Source organism: Podarcis filfolensis (assembly GCF_964270895.1).
Source record: "Podarcis filfolensis genome assembly, chromosome: 2".
NCBI lineage: Eukaryota > Metazoa > Chordata > Lepidosauria > Squamata > Lacertidae > Podarcis > Podarcis filfolensis.
Genome location: NC_139605.1, coordinates 94,806,787 through 94,824,716, shown reverse-complemented (window position 1 = coordinate 94,824,716; position 17,930 = coordinate 94,806,787).

Sequence of the window (17,930 nt, the reverse complement as noted above, 5' to 3'; positions counted from 1 at the left end):
TTGGGGTCCCTTCCAACTCTATGATTCTGTGATTCAGCTTAGCCATGTAAAATTGCTCCAGGGCTCTCAGCACAGAAATCGGGCATGGCCTCCAAATTTACAGTGGAGCTTTGGTTCTGACTTTAGTAATGGGTTGCTAAGTATTGGTTTGGCTCTTCGACACATCATCTGTCTTTTCAGCACTCCTTTGTTTGTGTGTTAATTATTATGAATATTTACGTCCTGTCTTTCAGTGAGTGCCCAAGGGAGGCTAGCAAAAATAATATATTTCAAAATGAAACAAATGAATTACATAATGGAATAAGTCCCACAAAACTCTACTGTCGGAGTTCACATAGTGAATGCGGTGGGACTTGCGTTCTGTGCTAAGGAACAGCAGTGGGGTCTCAAATTTCTGTGGCGCCCTGTGCAACACCAAAATTCGGTGCATCCCCCCCTGCCTCTTGCGTTCAATTCGAAATTATAGTTGTGCCATCTCCGAGGCTCTGCTGCACTCCCCTAAAACTGCCTCTGGGAATAGAGTGTTTGCCTATTGCTTGATGGTGTTATTTTGCTCTCCTGTTTCACTCATTCTCTCTGCAATATTCACATCCCAGTTCTAACCAATGCGACATAAGAGCTGCTGCCACCCACATCTAAAGCATGGGCTGCATCTCTTACATGGGTGTGCAAAGGTGTGTGCCTGTAGCAACTTGCATATGAGTTTGCAGCGTTCTTGGGCACCGCAGACCTACTCTATAAAAAATATATATAATTGCTTGCAAATCAGCACTTGCTTGGTGAGTGGTTTTCTGTAGCCTTGCAAATTATTACCCTTCTAACAAATGTATAGAAACAGGGCTTGCTTGCTCCTGCTGGAGTCAGTGGGTCAGTTGAATATTTGGATGCATCAGTGGCGTAGCATGGGTTGTCAGCACCCGGGGCAAGGCAAGTAATTTGCGCCCCCTAACCCATGGATTTGCACCCCCTAACCCATGGATTTGCCCCCCCCTAACCCATGGAATTGCGCCCCCTAACCCTAACCCCCAGATGTTGCGCCTGGTGTGGCCGGGCCCCCCTGCACCCCCACGCTACGCCACTGGGATGCATGCCAGTGCCTCACAGACCCATGGGATCTGCACCATGATGCAAGTTGATTGAACACTAGAGGTGCATAAATACCCAACCAAGCTGGGGGATCGGAATATGTAGACAATCATGAGGGTGATTATTAGGCGAGCCAAGTCAGCTGCCGGATCCAGAGCAATGGTGGTGGTGTTTGGGTCAGAGGTGCAGCGGCACTCTTACTTTGCTTTAATGCGAAATCCAAGTAGCAGCAGTGAGAAGTGCAGATGCAGCCAAAGCACACGGAGGAGATTAATGTTTCATGACATGGTGGTCATAGGTCAAATGTGAGACTTTGCTACAAATTTAAGGGCAAGCACCTTGCCAGTGGTACAAAGCAGCCCAAGCACAGCCTGAAACCGACAGTATCTATTTTGGGAACGCCCAGGCTAGAGATCATGCATGAAAGGGGCTTTAAATCCCGTCCCCTGCCCCCAGTTTTCATGAAGTGTGTCACAAACGGCTCATTTTTTTATTTGAGAGAGAGAGAGAGAGAGAGAGAGAGAGAGAGAGAGAGACCCCAAATCATAAATACCTTATTGGAATTCTGAAAACTGACCCTTAGTAACTGTGCAGTCAACATGAAGTGCAACTGACTATAACTGTGAAATTCTAAGTTGCAGGTGTTGGTTATTGTGTACATTGATCATGTCTTCAATAATGTGTTGAGTTATTGTTGCATTTTTCGATGGTTTTAACACTGAGCACCATTAAAGATGCTTAGTGGACTGGAAGGCAGAACGTGAATGCAAAAACACGCAATGTAAAGACATTAATATTTTGTTGTCTTGCAAGAGCTAACCAGACATTGAAGGTGTATATTTGTCAAATGTGAAAACCCTGTTGAATTGAATGGACTGTGAATCTACTGAGATCAAGCAGTGCTGCCATACACTGGTTTTATTTTGTTTTTTGTATTCTTGATAGAATTAAGTGAAACTCGGTGAGATGAAAGCTGCAGAAACACAGATCACCCATTAAAAGCCCTGGAGAATAAAATTGACTTAAGCAAATGTCCGAAAAATAACAATGTCATAGTGTACCGCAGTTCTGTGTCCCCTTCCCCAATCACCATCTAACCTGTGAAGGAGGGCTTTCAAAGCAGATCTTAAAGATTAGGACTCTTCATGTGGGAGAAGGTGGCACTTTGGTTCCAAGCCATTTAGGGCCGTAAAGTTACAAAAAGCATCACCTTGAATTGCGCCCATATTAAAAAAACAAACAAGTCAGATCTTCAGACATGCACCTTCCAGATAATAATATAGCTGCCATGTTCTGTGCCAACTGCATTTTCTGAACCAGTTTTCTAGAGCAGTCCCAGGTGTAATGCATTGCAGTAGTTGTGAGACTATCTCTGTTTCTTGTGATGAGACAAAACATTCAGAAGAGGATGGGGCCATAAGCAAATAAACTTGCTTGAAATTCCAGTTCCTTGTGGGGACAGTGAGAGGACAGGATGAGTAAGTCACACCAGGCTGTGGAAATAGGTCTGTAAGGAAGAAAGGTCTGTCCGCCTTCACAGAAAATGCCAAGCGAATACACACATAAGACACACAGTCACACCCCATGCAGGAATTTAAGCTATGATACAGTAGCCAGGAATAGGTTTTTGTGTCTCCTTTCATATTCAGAAAGTTTTAATGAGTCTACTTATACTATTCTGAAAAGCAAAAGAAAAGGTCAGACATGAACCTCCCAAATTTCAGCTCTTCTAAACCCTGTTGATTTCAACATGAGCATTATGACATGGGTCATCCTTTCCCACTGAAATCCAAGGGGCTTTAAAAGTGCTTGACCGGATTGTACCTTTGAATATTTCTTAAGTGGAAAGGAGAGGATCTGTCTCATCAGTGCCTTCAGGAGGAGTACACGAAAAGCTTCTGTTTTTGCCAGACCTTTGCTTTTTAAGTTACTGTTCTGAGATGCCGCCTTCTGTCCTGATCAAAATGTTTTACTGTTTTAAATGTGGATTTTCTTTAAGACAATGATCCCTGCCCCCCCCCCCCGATTACTGCAAGTCACATTGAGGACACTGTAGAATAGTGGGGTGTAAAGTTTCAGCTGTTATTCTATCAGGGCCGGCCCGCCCATGAGACAAAGTGAGGCAAATGCCTCAGGTGGCAAGATCCACAGGGGCAGCAGATCCCAGTGTAGATATTTACTCCCCTCTTCTTCCTGATGCAGGCTCTTCACTTTCTTCCCTGGCGGCATGGGGGTGCCATTTTGCGGTTTGCCTCAGGTGCTAAAATATCTTGGGCCAGCCCTGAATCCTATACACACTTAGTTGGGAGTAAGCTTGCATTGAATGACTTTGGCAATTTTGAGTAAAGTCAATGCTGTGGATTCTTATGAAACCACAGTATTCTGTGTATGTTGTTTATAGTTAATGGTTTTTATGATTTATTATTATGACCTATGGATAACACAGTAAGTTCCAGGATGAATAGCACTGGGAGGAGGCGCATGGTATTGTCCAGTCTGAGTGCTCAGACATTAATAAACTAACATGTATAAATGGCTTTCTCTTTAAAAAGCTGAAAGCTAAAACAGGGTTCAGATCAGTAACAGAGCTCATGCAGAAGCATCAAGTTCTGATCCCTAGCAAAATCCTTCCCCAACTGGGTGCCCTCCAGATGTTTTTGCTACATCTCCCATCAGTCCCAGCCAGCATGGTTACATGCTCTGGGGCCGATGGGAGTTCTAGCCCCCAACACCTAAAGAGCACCAACTTGGGGGAGGCTGTCCTGGCACCTCCTGTGATCAGTGCTGTAGCATGGGGGAGTCACAGGGGCGAATGCACCGGGGGCAAAATTGTTAGGAGTGCAAAATTTCAACACCCAGTGCTGCCTCAAGACAGCTGTGCTCTCTGCCACTGGGCTCCACTGAAAACAGCTTCTCCATGCGAACCAGGAAGTGACCTCTCCAGACAGCAGAACAACTCTTCTTTTCTTATCTCTGTGTCTGCGATCTCCTGGGTGGCGCAGACACTGTTAGGCAGTTGAATGTGCATGTGTACTCTGTCTGTTTCCCTCCCTTCCACACCGCCCCGGGCACTGGCAACCCACACTATGCCACTGCCTGCAAAAAAGGAACTTGGTAGCAGGACTGGAGAAATACCTCTCCTTGAGGCCCAGGAAAGCTGCTGGTGTTCAGAGCAGATGGGACAGCCAAGCCAAGAGGACCACTACTCAGATTCAGCATAATGCAGATGGCTTAAAAACACAGCACCATTACACCACCCCTCCTCCCAGTATAAAACAAGAAAAATCTAATAATTGAAAGAACAGTATAAAACCTGCTATACCTAGCCAGCAAAGGAGTTTGGTATTTTTAATGAAGATTAAAAGCCTTGGATTTTTATTTTTATTGTTGTTGTTTAGTCATTAACCTGGCAACAGAAACTGCTTAACGGTATCCCCGTCCTCCATGTCTCTGGAAGTACTGTGTGTGCTTCTCCATCCCCCACCCCACCCCACAAAAAAGGCCTTGCTCAGAGACATGAAACCAGACTGAAATATACTCAGAGTCGCAAGTGATTTCATGCTCTTTATTCAGCTCATAGTGGTGAGGAGGAATGAATGAAAGTCCCCTCAAAGTATCTGCTTTATATACATTATTTACACAATGGGCTGCACATGATTGGCTAATTCTGGAATTCTACTGTAAGCCAATCAGGTTGTGGATTCACTTATATCTGGAGCATGATTGGGTGGTTCCTGCCAACCAATCATACTGCTGCATTGCTCTAGGACCAATCAGACTGCTGCATTCTGAATCCTATTGTTCTAGGACCAATCAGACTGCTGCAATTTGGATCCTATTCAACTCAGTACATAACGAAACCAGAAGTACAAGGTACAGAATTAGCAGAAGGGGAGACCCCCCCCCAGGAAATGGCATCTCTCTCAGACCAATCGGCTTGTGACAGCTGGAGTTCCCAGAACCTGCTCAGGGGAGGCCAAAGGACCCCCCAACCAGCTAGCCTGGGCTTTGTCCCTTGTCCTGTAACAAACTGGGAAATGAAAGGAGCAGCAGCCTTCTGTGGGTTTCCACAGAATAGTCCCTACAGCTGGGCAAAATGACATCTTGATCTTTCAGCATGATTCATCCAAATTCTGAGTAATAGCATAGGGTGGCTTATTAACTGGGCCTGATTTTTCCTCACAGCTGCAGCAGGCCTCAAAGACCTGAACAGGAAATCTGAAATGTCTTTATTAAGGGTGGGGACATTCCCAAGGATGGAAGAACCTCCTCCCTTTCAGGCCTTTCCTTATCTGCAAGACTATTCCTGCTTCATCTTTGCAGTACCGATGAGAAGATTTATTCAGCGAGACAGCGGCAGCTTATCCCCTCCTTTTGTTTCTGACATCACTGCAGTCTCCATAGGAACCATATGTGATGTAACTTCTGGATACTCCGGGGGAAATCAGATGGGCTTCTTAGGCCAGAGGATCCTGTTTCCATTAACAAATGGGAGCCAAGAAGAGAAACTCCAGAGGACTGTCTGGTGTGGATATGGAGACATCTGGAGTTCCCCTCTGTATCTGTCTAGTGTGCATCGCCATAGAATCCTGACATGCTCAAATAGATTCCTCCTGCATAAATTGTATCCAAGCAAAATCCTGTGTCCATATGGAATAGAGAGGCATTTATGCAATAAATGCTCTTTAGCTGATGGCCTAAGCAGGGCGGAAGAATAATTACATATGCTTGCCCCATTTAATCGAGAAATGCACAGCCTTGTCGTCCATACTAAACAAGTGTTAACATGTCTCGCTAGGTGCTCTTTAACCTGATGTTTTGCAGATCTTACTCCAGATGTTCCGGCTAGCAATGTAGCCTGCTAGGGGTATGGATCTACCTTCCCACACCCCCAATGCTCTTCTGTTTCTTTTCAGCCACTGCAAGCAAATAGATCAAAGTGGGTCGAGCTATTTAATTGGTCGAGGTGCTGCAAGTGCTCAGTAGTGATTAACCCAGTCATTGCCACATTTCCCCCTTTGCAAATCACTCACTTCACACAACCAGGGACAGCTGCATGAGAAAGGGGATGTGGGCAATGGGGAGAATTGGTTTGAGAAATGCGGCAGATAGCTGCATCGCCTTCGTGAGTTGTTATGTGTGCTCCCCCTATTTCCTTGCGTGCTGTTGTATCATCACCACTCGGTCACAAAGGCCTTGCCAGCTCTGGGCAGCGCGCAAGGAGTTAAAGCACCACAATCACAGCCCTGCCTTACTTACTTACTAGTGGAACTGAGCCCTTACCCTCCATACAAATCATCTGGTAATAGGTTTAGTGTCGTGGCACTGGAGGCCAGGCTAAGCAGCTTTATAGCAGGGAGAGCGCACCATCCGAGCAGCGACAGCATGCCTAGCGCACGGAGGAGGGCTCCCCCAGCTTGTCAACTAAATCTTCCCAAACCATAAAGGCCCCTGTGTAATCTGCTGAGAGGATAAAAGCTGCAGGGTGGTCGCCGGGCTGGTGACATCGTTTCACAAACAGCCGTGTGTGCACGCTGGCATTTTTTTGAGGCTGCCAGTGCGGTGCTGTCGGTTGCAGAATCTGAAGGAGGAGTAGGCTGGGTGGGCTGTGAGGCTGCTGGAAGGAGAAGCCCGGGGTGGGGCGGGTTGAGGCCGGGTGGGATGGCTGCTGCACAGGCATCTCTGCTCAGGTGCAGAGAGGAAACTCACAGACTGGCCCAGCCGCTAGCCTCTTCCCTACCACTGCCCCACCTACAGGTCACAAAGCCAATGAAAAGAAGGCAACTGCCCCAGAAAACAGCTGCATCTCATCTCAAGAAACACTCTGGACTGGTTGAAGGTGGCTGGCAAGAGTGACTGGGTGCTTCTACTTTGTCTGCAGCAGTGGACATGTACACTTGCCTGGTATCCTCTGCAAGAAAAGTGGGGCAGAGCTATCCAGGCTTGCCACTCTTGCCCCAACACCCAGACCAGATTCTATTCTACTGTGGCACAGAGCTGCTCTGAAGGTTTGCCTAGGAGGGTGTCCTCATGGGGCTATTCAGTGACCCTTGCCTGCCCATCAACTCTTCCGCACTCTCTTTGCAGGTCACGGGTGCAGCATCTGCTTCCCTAGTGCGGGAGCATCTGCCAGATCAGCCACTGCAACATAGTGGGCTAAGAGCTAGCTAAGTGTATACTTGTCTGCTACAAGGATAAAGACCCTCAGCCCTAAGCCATTAAACCCAAAGTCCCCAGATCTCAGGTCCATCAGGAACAGCGGCCTCAGCCAAGCTGCTATTTCTTTGCCTCAACCATTTCATCTGTAACATGGGTATAATACTACTGACCTAGCTTACAGGGTTATCATGCAGAAATAATGAGGCAATGGGTATGAAGCAGTCGGGAAAAGCACTTCATAAATACTAAGCATGTCAAGGCTTCAGGGAAGCTATTCCTCTCCTGGCTGCAGCAAGAACATGGAAAACAAGGTAGAGTCCTTTTTAAAAAATGAGTTTTATTCAATCCTAATAAAAAGGTAAAGGACCCCTGACAGTTAAGTCCAGTCACAGACAACTCTGGGGTTGCCGTGCTCATCTCGCTTTAGAGGCCGAAGGAGCTGGCATTTGTCCGCAGACAGTTTTTCCAGGTCATGTGGCCAGCATGACTAAGCCACTTCTGGCGCAACAGAACACCGAAACCAAAGCAGCACATGGAAACACTATTTACCTTCCTGCTGGAGCAGTACCTATTTATCTACTTGCACTTTTTGGCGTGCTTTCGAACTGCTAGGTTGACAGGAGCTGGGACCGAGCAACGGGAGCTGACCCCATTGCTGCGATTCAAACCACCGACCTTCTGATCTGCAAGCCCAAGAGGCTGTGTGGTTTAGACCACAGCGCCACCTGCGTCCCTTCAATCCTAATAGCAAGAGACAAAAGAAAGCAACAAGCCTTGACAATGGCGTTGCTCCAAACTGGGCTCCTCCTCCCTCCTTCCTAGCAACAGCATCTTCCCTTATGGTGGCCACTCATGGTCTAATGTCTTTGAGTCCTTTGTTCCTGTACTCTTAATGAACTCCACGTTCTGGGAGAAGGGGGATCAGAAATACTCTCCAGTGACGTGTTATCTGGCTGCCCTGCCTCAGTCATCGCCCCCCCCCCCAGTCTTCTAACACGTCCCAACTTTTCTGTTTGTCTCTCTCTCAGCTGTGACTTTCCTCAAACCCCTTAAAGCCCTGCTGTAAATCAAGGCTGTCTCCCTCTTCTCCTGCAGTGTCAGGAGAAAGGGGGGGTTGATCTCCACCATTCCTCCTCCTCCATCTCACCCTCTTGAGTCCGATCCCTGACAAAGCACATGGATCACCACAAGGATCCTCTCAGCAGGGGTCACCACAGCCAAGGTATTAGGGTTTCTACTTGAGGGTGCTCTTAGATCCATCTTTGACACTAGAGACCCAACTGACCTCAGTTGCAAGGCACACCTACTGCCAACTTCAGCTGGTACATCAGCTACAACCATACCATGGGATCCATGTGTGGCACTCTCAAGACTGGGCTGCAGTAACAAGCTCTGTGAAGGGCAATCCTTGAGGATGGTTTGGAAGCTGTAGCTACTGTACATTGCTGCCACTATATATACACACACAGTGCCAGAGCTGAGATATTTGGACAGGCTTCCAGTTAGCTATTGGGCCAAGGAGACAAGTTTAAGGTGCTGTTTTTCACCTATTAATAAAGCCCTGAACACAATTGGGGCCAGGCAGTCTGTGAGACTGACTTATCCTGTTCAGTCAGCCTAGGTCACTGTGACCTACTGCTGGGGCCTGACAGTGCCACAACCTACTGGGCGTTTGCTTGGCTAAGGCTCAGAGAAGCGCCTTTTTCACTGAAGAATCCGTTTGGAAGAAGACTCCCAACAGAGTTCATGTGAACACCAATGAAGGTGTGCTTTTGATAGCTGGCTTACTATCGAGAAATATTAGCAGCTGCATTATACCAATCTAAGCCACTGGCCAATCTCATCTAGCATTTAATAAAGAGCAAATTAAATTAAAATCAGCTGTGCATTGCGTCTGGGACCTTCAGTATACAAATCACATGCTCCACTACTGACTATGACCCTTCCTAGGGTTGCCATACATCTGGAATTTCCTGGATATAGCCGGAATACTGCAGTCGGAAGCAGTAAAATTTGGACATATGGCAACCCATGTCACAGAAGCAGTTCTGGGTGATTTTCCTTTAAATTAGCTCAAAAACTCATTGTGGGGGGGACACAGAAAGCTCAACAACTTTTGTGTCTGGATGTTCACTTTTTGAAATATGGCAACCCTAACCCAGCCACAAACAACTACCAGAGACTAGAAGGTGGCCCCACAGCAATGCTTTTATGTAACCATGCATTCAGCTTGTGGTACTACTAACACGATTGGGCCATCTGGACTTCTTTCCTCCATCCTTGTCTACAGAAAACTCTCTGGGATGGCACAGTGGGGACTATTATAAACCGATTCTGGATCGTATTGAGGCAAATATGGAAGATCCTTCTTTGATGCATGGCTTTTAACTGGATTGCATTGCCCTGGAGGTTCTGTAGGGCATATCGCTCTTTGCACACTCCCCAGTGAACTCATGCTGTGGCCCCTAAACCAAAGCTCATGGTGCCGCAACCTCCTGTTGCGGGTGCCAAGTGTGAGCAGAGGAACTTGGGTCCTGTAGTCAAGCCAAAACAGTCAAGTTTCAGGGGTTTGAAGGAAGCTGCTTGCCAGTCTAATGGGGCCAGACAGGAACCTCATCCAGGACAGGCAAGGGCCAAGCCCCATTAGCATGAATCATTGTCAGGGACGGCAGTTCCATTCAGCAAACTGAGGCAATTGCCTCATGCAGCAGGGACAGGTGTGTGTGTGTGTGTGTGTGTGTGTGTGTGTGTGTGTGTGTTAACCCTCACTTGCCTTGTGGGCCACACCACCCGCCTAGCTCTTGCGGGGCTCTCCCATCTCCATGTCTCACCCTGATGAAAAAGAGAGGCATTCTGGGAAAGATGGCCTAAAAGAACACCTTTGCTGCTGCTGCTGCTGCTGCTGCTGCTGCTGCTGCTATACCATGGAGGCTAGAAATTCTCTTTCAAACCTAGTTTAAAGTCAAATCATTTAAATGTTTTAAACAACAACAACAACAACAATTTATTATTTATACCCCACCCATCTGGCTGGGTTTCCCCAGCCACTCTGGGCGGCTTCCAATCAAACACTAAAATACAATAACCTATTAAATATTAAAAGCTTCCCTAAACAGGGCTGCCTTCAGATGTCTTCTAAAAGTTTGGTAGTTATTTTTCTCTTTGACATCTGGTGGGAGGGCGTTCCACAGGGCAGGTGCCACTACCGAGAAGGCCCTCTGCCTGGTCTCCTGTAACTTGGCTTCTCGCAGTGAGGGAACCACCAGAAGGCCCTCGGCACTGGACCTCAGTGTCCGGGCAGAACAATGGAGGTGGAGACGCTCCTTCAGGTATACTGAATATATATATATATATATATATATATATATATATATATATATATGCACGCAAAAAGTGCATTTTGTTGCAAAGTCTTTGTGGCCACAACAGAGAATGGGCAGAGAGAAGAAGGGGGTGGGGAATGAAGCTGCAAAACCCCGTGCCAGGCATCCCAACTGCATCACAATTCACTGAGCAGCTGATGGGCTCTTTCTTGCGGCTGTCTCTCTTCTCTGTTGTCAGGAGACACATGTGCAGACCTGTTCTTCAAGGAGAAAAATCTTGTAATTACACTCAGCTGTCAACAAACTGCATCCACTTAAGCGGCAAGTGCTGCTCAATATGCAGTGTTCAGGGCCCAGCCTTCCCTTGGCCCCTTCACCTCCAGATACCACCCAGAACCTCAGTGCTTCCCTTGCACTTTCATCCAGTAAATAAAGAAGAAATCTGAAATTTCGTCTCTCTCTGATTTGTACCTCAGCAGAAGGAATGTAGAACCTTTGTCAGCCCGAGGGCTGCATTACCTTGGTCGAAAGCTGGGGCAGGGGGGCATGTTCTAGCAGTAGGTGGGCTAAGACCCCAGTGTAAGTGGGGCCAGGCCTGCACACAGCTACAAATGCATGCTATGTGTGTGTTTGGTGCACACTATGTCTCTCTCTTTCCCTGTCACATAGATCGCCACTATTTTCTCCCTTCATGCTTAGTCCTCCCCCAAGCTTTTAGCTGATCTGCACCAATCACCTGAGGAACGGGGGGGGGGTATAATTTCCACCCCCATCCTTGCGTGCCTTGAAAGAGAGGGGAGTGGGGTGTTCCCTGGCCATGTTGAAAGACTTGGAAGGGGTTCAGAGGCCAGAGGTTCCCCATCCTTAATAATAATAATAATAATAATAATAATAATAATAATAATAATTTATTTATACCCCGCTCATCTGGCTGGGCTTCCATGTAAGGGTGTGTCCTCCACATACACAAAAAAGTTCCCTAGAAGGCAAGATTGTTATCTGGTTGTGATAAAATATACGCCTCACACAAATAGTTGAAAATAAAAATTTTTACCTGTCAGGTTGGTAACAACTGAACAAGTTTTATTTACGAACTCTTCCAGACAACGCCTGCATGAAGTCCCCCCCACTTCTCATCTTCACAACGCTAACAGGAAAAAAAACCTACCAACTACCACCTCCTTTCTCCAATACCATCTATTCTTTGTGAAATGCATTCCCAATGAAATTACATTACAAATACTAATAAATATAGCCTTTGAAAATGGTTCCCCACACTTGCTTAATACTGGATTAACGCAAATTGTACTTTTTTCTGTTATATGGTTATTTGGCCTCATTGCTTTACCTCCCCCCCCCCCATTTGCTTACTGAGGATAACAGTTTATGTCATGTCTGATGGAGCTGGTTCTAGCCCACTCAAGCTTGTGCAGTAACAAATGTGCTAGCCGTCAGGTGCCACAAGACTCTATCATGTGTGCTGCATGTAGCTAACATGGCTGCATTTAGGCGAACCTGGCTACCCCTAAGAAAGTGGGTCTCCTCCCATATATCAGCGGCTGGTCAGCTCCTCTGACAGCAATTTTTCTCCATCTTTCCTGGAGGGACTCTCTGTTCTTTCTCCATTCGGAATATCTGCCTTTCACTCTGAATCTGTGAAGCCATCATGCACCCGGCTTGATCTGTGAGGGGAAGGAGCAAGTTGCATTTCGAAAGGGACAATAATTGCAAGTCAGATGCGCTTGTTCAATACTCTATTGACAGATTTGCCTTGGCAACCCAGAGCAGGGATTCTTTGTGTGCCTCTTACTTTGTGGCATTTGATTGATTTTCATTTTCATGGTTTCTCTCTCTCTCTCTCTTTCCCCCCAACCTCTCATTCTCTTTAAAGTCTACTTCCCCATCTTCTTCTTTCTTTTATCCCCCGCATGTTATGTGACCCACAGGCAAGTGGTTTGTGCCCTACATTTCAAACAGGTCTGCTTCAGCAGAAGGATAGGCCAAAGTCAGATGGAAACATTAAACTGAACAACAGAGTGAGGTTTCCTACCTGCATCTTGGAATGAATGAGGGACATAAGGGCTTGCATAGCTGGAAAAACACCCACACTGATTCTGAGCTAGCTTTGCAGATCAGCTCGCCTCCTATTTTGTTCTCTTTTCCACATCTTTTATTCCTCACCCTGTGATTTATGAGAGCAACTAGTCTGATCAACAGTTTAATATGGATATGTGGTGGTGAAAATGAATTTTAGAAATCCCTTTAAAAATAAATCGGTTTTCCCTTTTGTCGAACAAAGTCCTGTTCTACCCAAAATGTATCCATTTTTGTAAGCCAGCAGTGATTCCACCCCCCACCCCTGGCATTGATCCATTTGCTAAATGGTGCTAAATTGTGGTTGGATCAGAGGAAGGCACACAGATTTGCTGCCTTTCCAATCACCCACCTGAGCTGCAAGGTCTCTGTGTCACCCCCAGCCAAGAGGTTGAGATTCTGCACTGGTCTGAACTGGGCAAGTTTATTCACAATAGTGGTTCTCTCTATATCAGGTCTGAGGGATCTTTGGCTTGCTAGATGTTGCTGAACTACAGTTCCCATCAGCCTCAGCAAGCATGGCCAATGGCTGGGGGGGCGGGATCTGTAGTTCAGCAACATCTGAAGGTTCTAATATTGCTGGGCAGCAGTGCTACTGAAAAGCAAGACAATATCTATTTCCTGAAAGAACCTGACATCTGACTGGGAGGTGAGAGTCCCTCCCTTCAAATGAGCATATCTGTGGTCCATGTACACTACCCGGAAAAATGATAAGCTACTCACATACTGGGATAGATTTATGGGAGGGCATAAATTCTACATTTATGAAGAGTCCTTAGGACCTCTATCATGGGGGGTGGGGGAGACAGAGTCTGGTGTGATCATGGGTTGACCAGAATACTGAAAAGTTCTCTGTGGACTATGAAAAGTGTTGTATAAATTATTACACGTTTGCACACATGCGCTGTGGAAACGGGTGAAATCAGAGAAAAATGAGTACAGTGTACAGTTGTTCAACATTGTTCTGTTGTTCGCAGTTCTGAACAACAGAACAATATCAGTAAGCAGGATGTGATTAGAATACCATTATCTTGGTCTTAATTGCCAGGAAGAATCATTAAAGGTCTTTAGAAACCTTTCACAAGAAACTTTGTGTAAACCTTTTCTCTCAGAAACAAATGAGTAGGGTTGTCAACCGATTCAAGGGTTTTTGGTCAATTAACTGCCTTTACTTTTAACTGATTAATTCGCCATGCAGAGGTCTGCTCTGGGATCTCAAATCAGGAAATACTTTAAGGATTCTTGGTTAAGAAAACACAAACTTTTTTGTATTAAGTGCTCTTTCTTGACTGCCTGAATCAAGTAATCCCTATGGTATTTTACAATAATAACCATCAGCTCAAAATACCTTTTCACAAGCTTATCTATTTTAATCTGGGCAACAGTGAAAACATATGCCTGTCTACTCAGAATGAAGCTCAATATAACTTATTCGCAGGTAGGTGTGGATAAGATTTCAGCCCTTCACCTTCCTTTTAATGATTTCAGACCTCCATATTTGTAACACAGTATTTCCATATATATGTATTATAAAGTGAAATGTTTTTTTTAAAAAAAACTGGATCCCACTTGTGTATATGGTACAGTTGTGGTTTCTGTGGAACTGAGCAATATGCCTTAAAAAATTAAAAAACCTACAAAGGAAAAGATACATAACCAGTTCATAAACCTTCAAGGTAGTAGGACGGCAAAGACAACATTATAGGCCCCATTATAATCATTACTGTCAAATCATGTGCAATCAGTCCAGGAAGAAAAGCCAGATGAATATCCTGCCGAAATCCATATTGTCAGATCTGGCTTTTTAGCAATTTAAACTCTTTGAAATTGAATGATTATAACACTGAATGATAGCAGTCTCCGAGATGTGGCTTCTGCCTTTATACACTTTAATGGTGGGCTCTTTTGTTTTCACCTGAGGCAGGATTATTGTAGCTGGGTGTGGGCCGTGGGTGTGTTTTTTTTAAACAAAGAACCTGAGTAAATTAATTTGTGTGTTTAGGAAAGGTATAAAGGTAGCTGGGGGGGGGGCGATGGATCACTTTTATGCTTGTCTGTTTCTAAAGAGGAAATATTGAGATTTTTCAGATGCAGATATCCTTTTAAAGTTCAGCGGAATAAACGTGGGGTGGGCCTGCAGAAATACCCTGATGGAGGGGGGTTGAATAATAATAAATAAATACCCAACCTCATCCAGCAGGCACTTTTCACCCAGATTTTTTTTTTTTGCATTTAAGCTTTCTCTGATTTTCTTGCAAACGTACATTAGGCAAGATTACAGGGCATTTATCCCCTCTCTTTAAAACAAGTTTAACAAACTCTTAATGCATGCAGGTGAAAATTTAGCATTAAGTAGATGACTGTTTTGGTTTGGGTTTTTAAAAAAACACACCACCGCCATTTCCTCTGAGCACTCTATATCAGCTGCTATTCACAATGGATAATAATTCTTACATTAAGCCCCATCAGGCCCCCAGGGAAATCAAAATTGTAATATCAGTTTGCTTTTTATTGGCTCAGCTCTGTGACAGTGCAGAGGCAGGGTCTTTGTTCAGCTCCTAGCCAGAAAGGTGTGTGCAAATGGTGATATCCAGTAGGCCCTTTCCTTGCAAGCTCAGAGAGCTTTGCTTTTCCTGTTCTGCTCCCAGTCCAAGGGACTGTCCTTCTTGCTACAGACAAGCCTTTGGCTAGTGCTTATTTCCTGTTTTAAGACTTTATCCATTTGACTGGCTGGTTTAATCATAGCACTTTCTCCCCACACCCCGCCAAACACAAATGCTTTCTCTTTAACCAAAGCATTATGAGCAGGGGTGCCAGGAGTTGTCTCTTGTTTATCAGGGGTCCTCGCTTATTTTGCAATATACCAGCAGAGCTTCACGAAATGTCCCGTGTTGCAGAAACCCTGGAGAGAGATCCAACTTCACATCAGTGGATGTGACAGGATTCTCCTTCCCCGCCTCCTGCAGCCCCACCTCCTAAATCTGCTTCAGAGGGTCCCCAAACCTGTTTTCACAAACAGGATGCCACAACTGATTATCACCCATGGAGTGGAATATGGCCTAGCCTATTCCGGTGCCTAGGGCAAAGAAATCCAAATGGCGTTCCCCAACACATCTCCCCCTCCACAAAGCAGTCGTGCACATAAAATCATACATTGCTCTTGTTAAGACAAAGTGAACCATGAAATGAATATATGTTGCCCTGCCTCCTGCAGCCATTACCGTAACACACCAAAAACCAGGTTTTGATATGAAACTATATTACATTTTACCAAACAGAACTTGAGGATACAAGATCATTTTCTGTATTATTCCAGACAATCCTGTATGTGTTTCCTTGGGATATACTTTCGAGGTGGCTTGTTCCCAGGTAAATGTGCATAAGACGGCAGCTTTAGCTGTTAAAAATGTGGTGCTAATTAAACGCCTGACAATTTACCATGCTTTGAAGATGCTCCAAATTGACTGCTTTCTTGTGTTTCTTCGAGTTCAGCAGGGATCTATATTCTCTCCTATGCCATTGAACATGTGTATGAAACTGTTGGTGAAGTTCTCTGGGGAACTGGGTTGTTGTATCATCAATGCACACACGACACCCAATTTCATTTTGCTTCGTTATCAGATCTTCACGTGGCAGTAAAGTCCCTGAACTGCATGCTTGAAATCAGTAATGAAGGTTAATAAGCTGAAGCTCATTTATGTCAGAACAGAGATAATGGTATTGAGCAGTTAGTTATGGGGAACTGATGAGAGATCAGGTTCACAACTTGGGAGTTCTCCTTGGCACTGCACTGCCCAGGTGATGGCTCTGACCTCAAGTGCCTTTGACCAGCTTAACTTGATGCACCAACTGCACCCACTACTGGAGGGCAAAGCTCTTGCCACAGTTGGTTCATGCTGTATGGTTCTTGATTAGACTACTGTTAACACTCTTTATATGGGACTACCCTTGAAGATGGTCTAGAGGCCTCAACCAGAACAGAAGTTGACTGCCGACATGTTAACAGCTGTATGCTTCCACATCACTTCCAAACCAACTACATTGCAGGGGGTTGAACCCTTGGGGTCCCTTCCAACTCTACAATCCTATGGTCAAATTCAAGCTGTGATCACTGGTTTCTAAAGCCCAAAGTGGGATGGGCCATATACAGGTAGGTAGCCGTGTTGGTCTGCCATAGTCGAAACAAAATTAAATTTAAAAATTCCTTCCGGTAGCACCTTAGAGACCAGCTAAGTTAGTTATTGATATGAGCTTTCGTGTGCATGCACACTTCTTCAGATACACTGAAACAGAAGTCACCAGACCCTTAAATAAAGTGAGAGGGTGGGGAGGGGTATTACTCAGAAGGATGGTGGGAATGGGTGATTGGCTGATGGGTGTGGTAAACCCCAATCACCCATTCCCACCCACGGTCTGGTGACTTCTGTTTCAGTGTATCTGAAGAAGTGTGCATGCACACGAAAGCTCCTACCAATAACTAACTTAGTTGGTCTCTAAGGTGCTACTGGAAGGATTTTTTTTTATTTTTTATTTATTTTTCTGTTTTGTTTTATTTCTTTTTCCCTACGGTTGCCCTGGCATATTAAAATCTTTTAATCAGGTCCCGCTTCATGTTCTACCAGTTAGGGAATTGTCTGTCACTGACAAGGAACAGGACCTTTTTGGCAGTGGTCTCTAACTTCCAGTTCCCTTGAAGGTAGGCTGGCAGGTACAGTCTCTTTCTTCTTAAGGGCAAGTAAATATCCATTGATTTTTGTTTTGTCTTTTTTATTTGATTTTTATCTGACAAACTTTGGCTGTATGCCATTGTTGTATCTGCCGTTCTGCTTTGTTGCTGTTGTTTTCTAATTGCCGATTATAGCTATTATTCTTCATTGTTGTGGTGTTATTATTACTGGGAACTGCTTTTGGGAAACACAGTTATTGAAAAGTGATAAGAAAATGTTACAGACAATAACATCCCCTCACTACAGGATTCTAGGCCACACCATGTTGTCCCTTCAAAACCAAACAAAGAAGTGCAGTGTTCTTCAGATGTTCAAGATATGCCAGTCTGGAAAGCAGTTCTGTATGTATTCCAAAATAGCCAAGGGATCCAAACAGTCTCTCACTTTTCCTCCTTCCCACATCCTCCACCCTGTGTGTTTGTGAATGTTCTTATGTGCTGCTTCTACAATTACCTAACAAAATAAAGAACTTCATCAAAGGCCTTTCTAACTGCTCAGTTTGTTCTGGGCTTTTGTGTTTTATTGTGCAGCAGTGCCATCC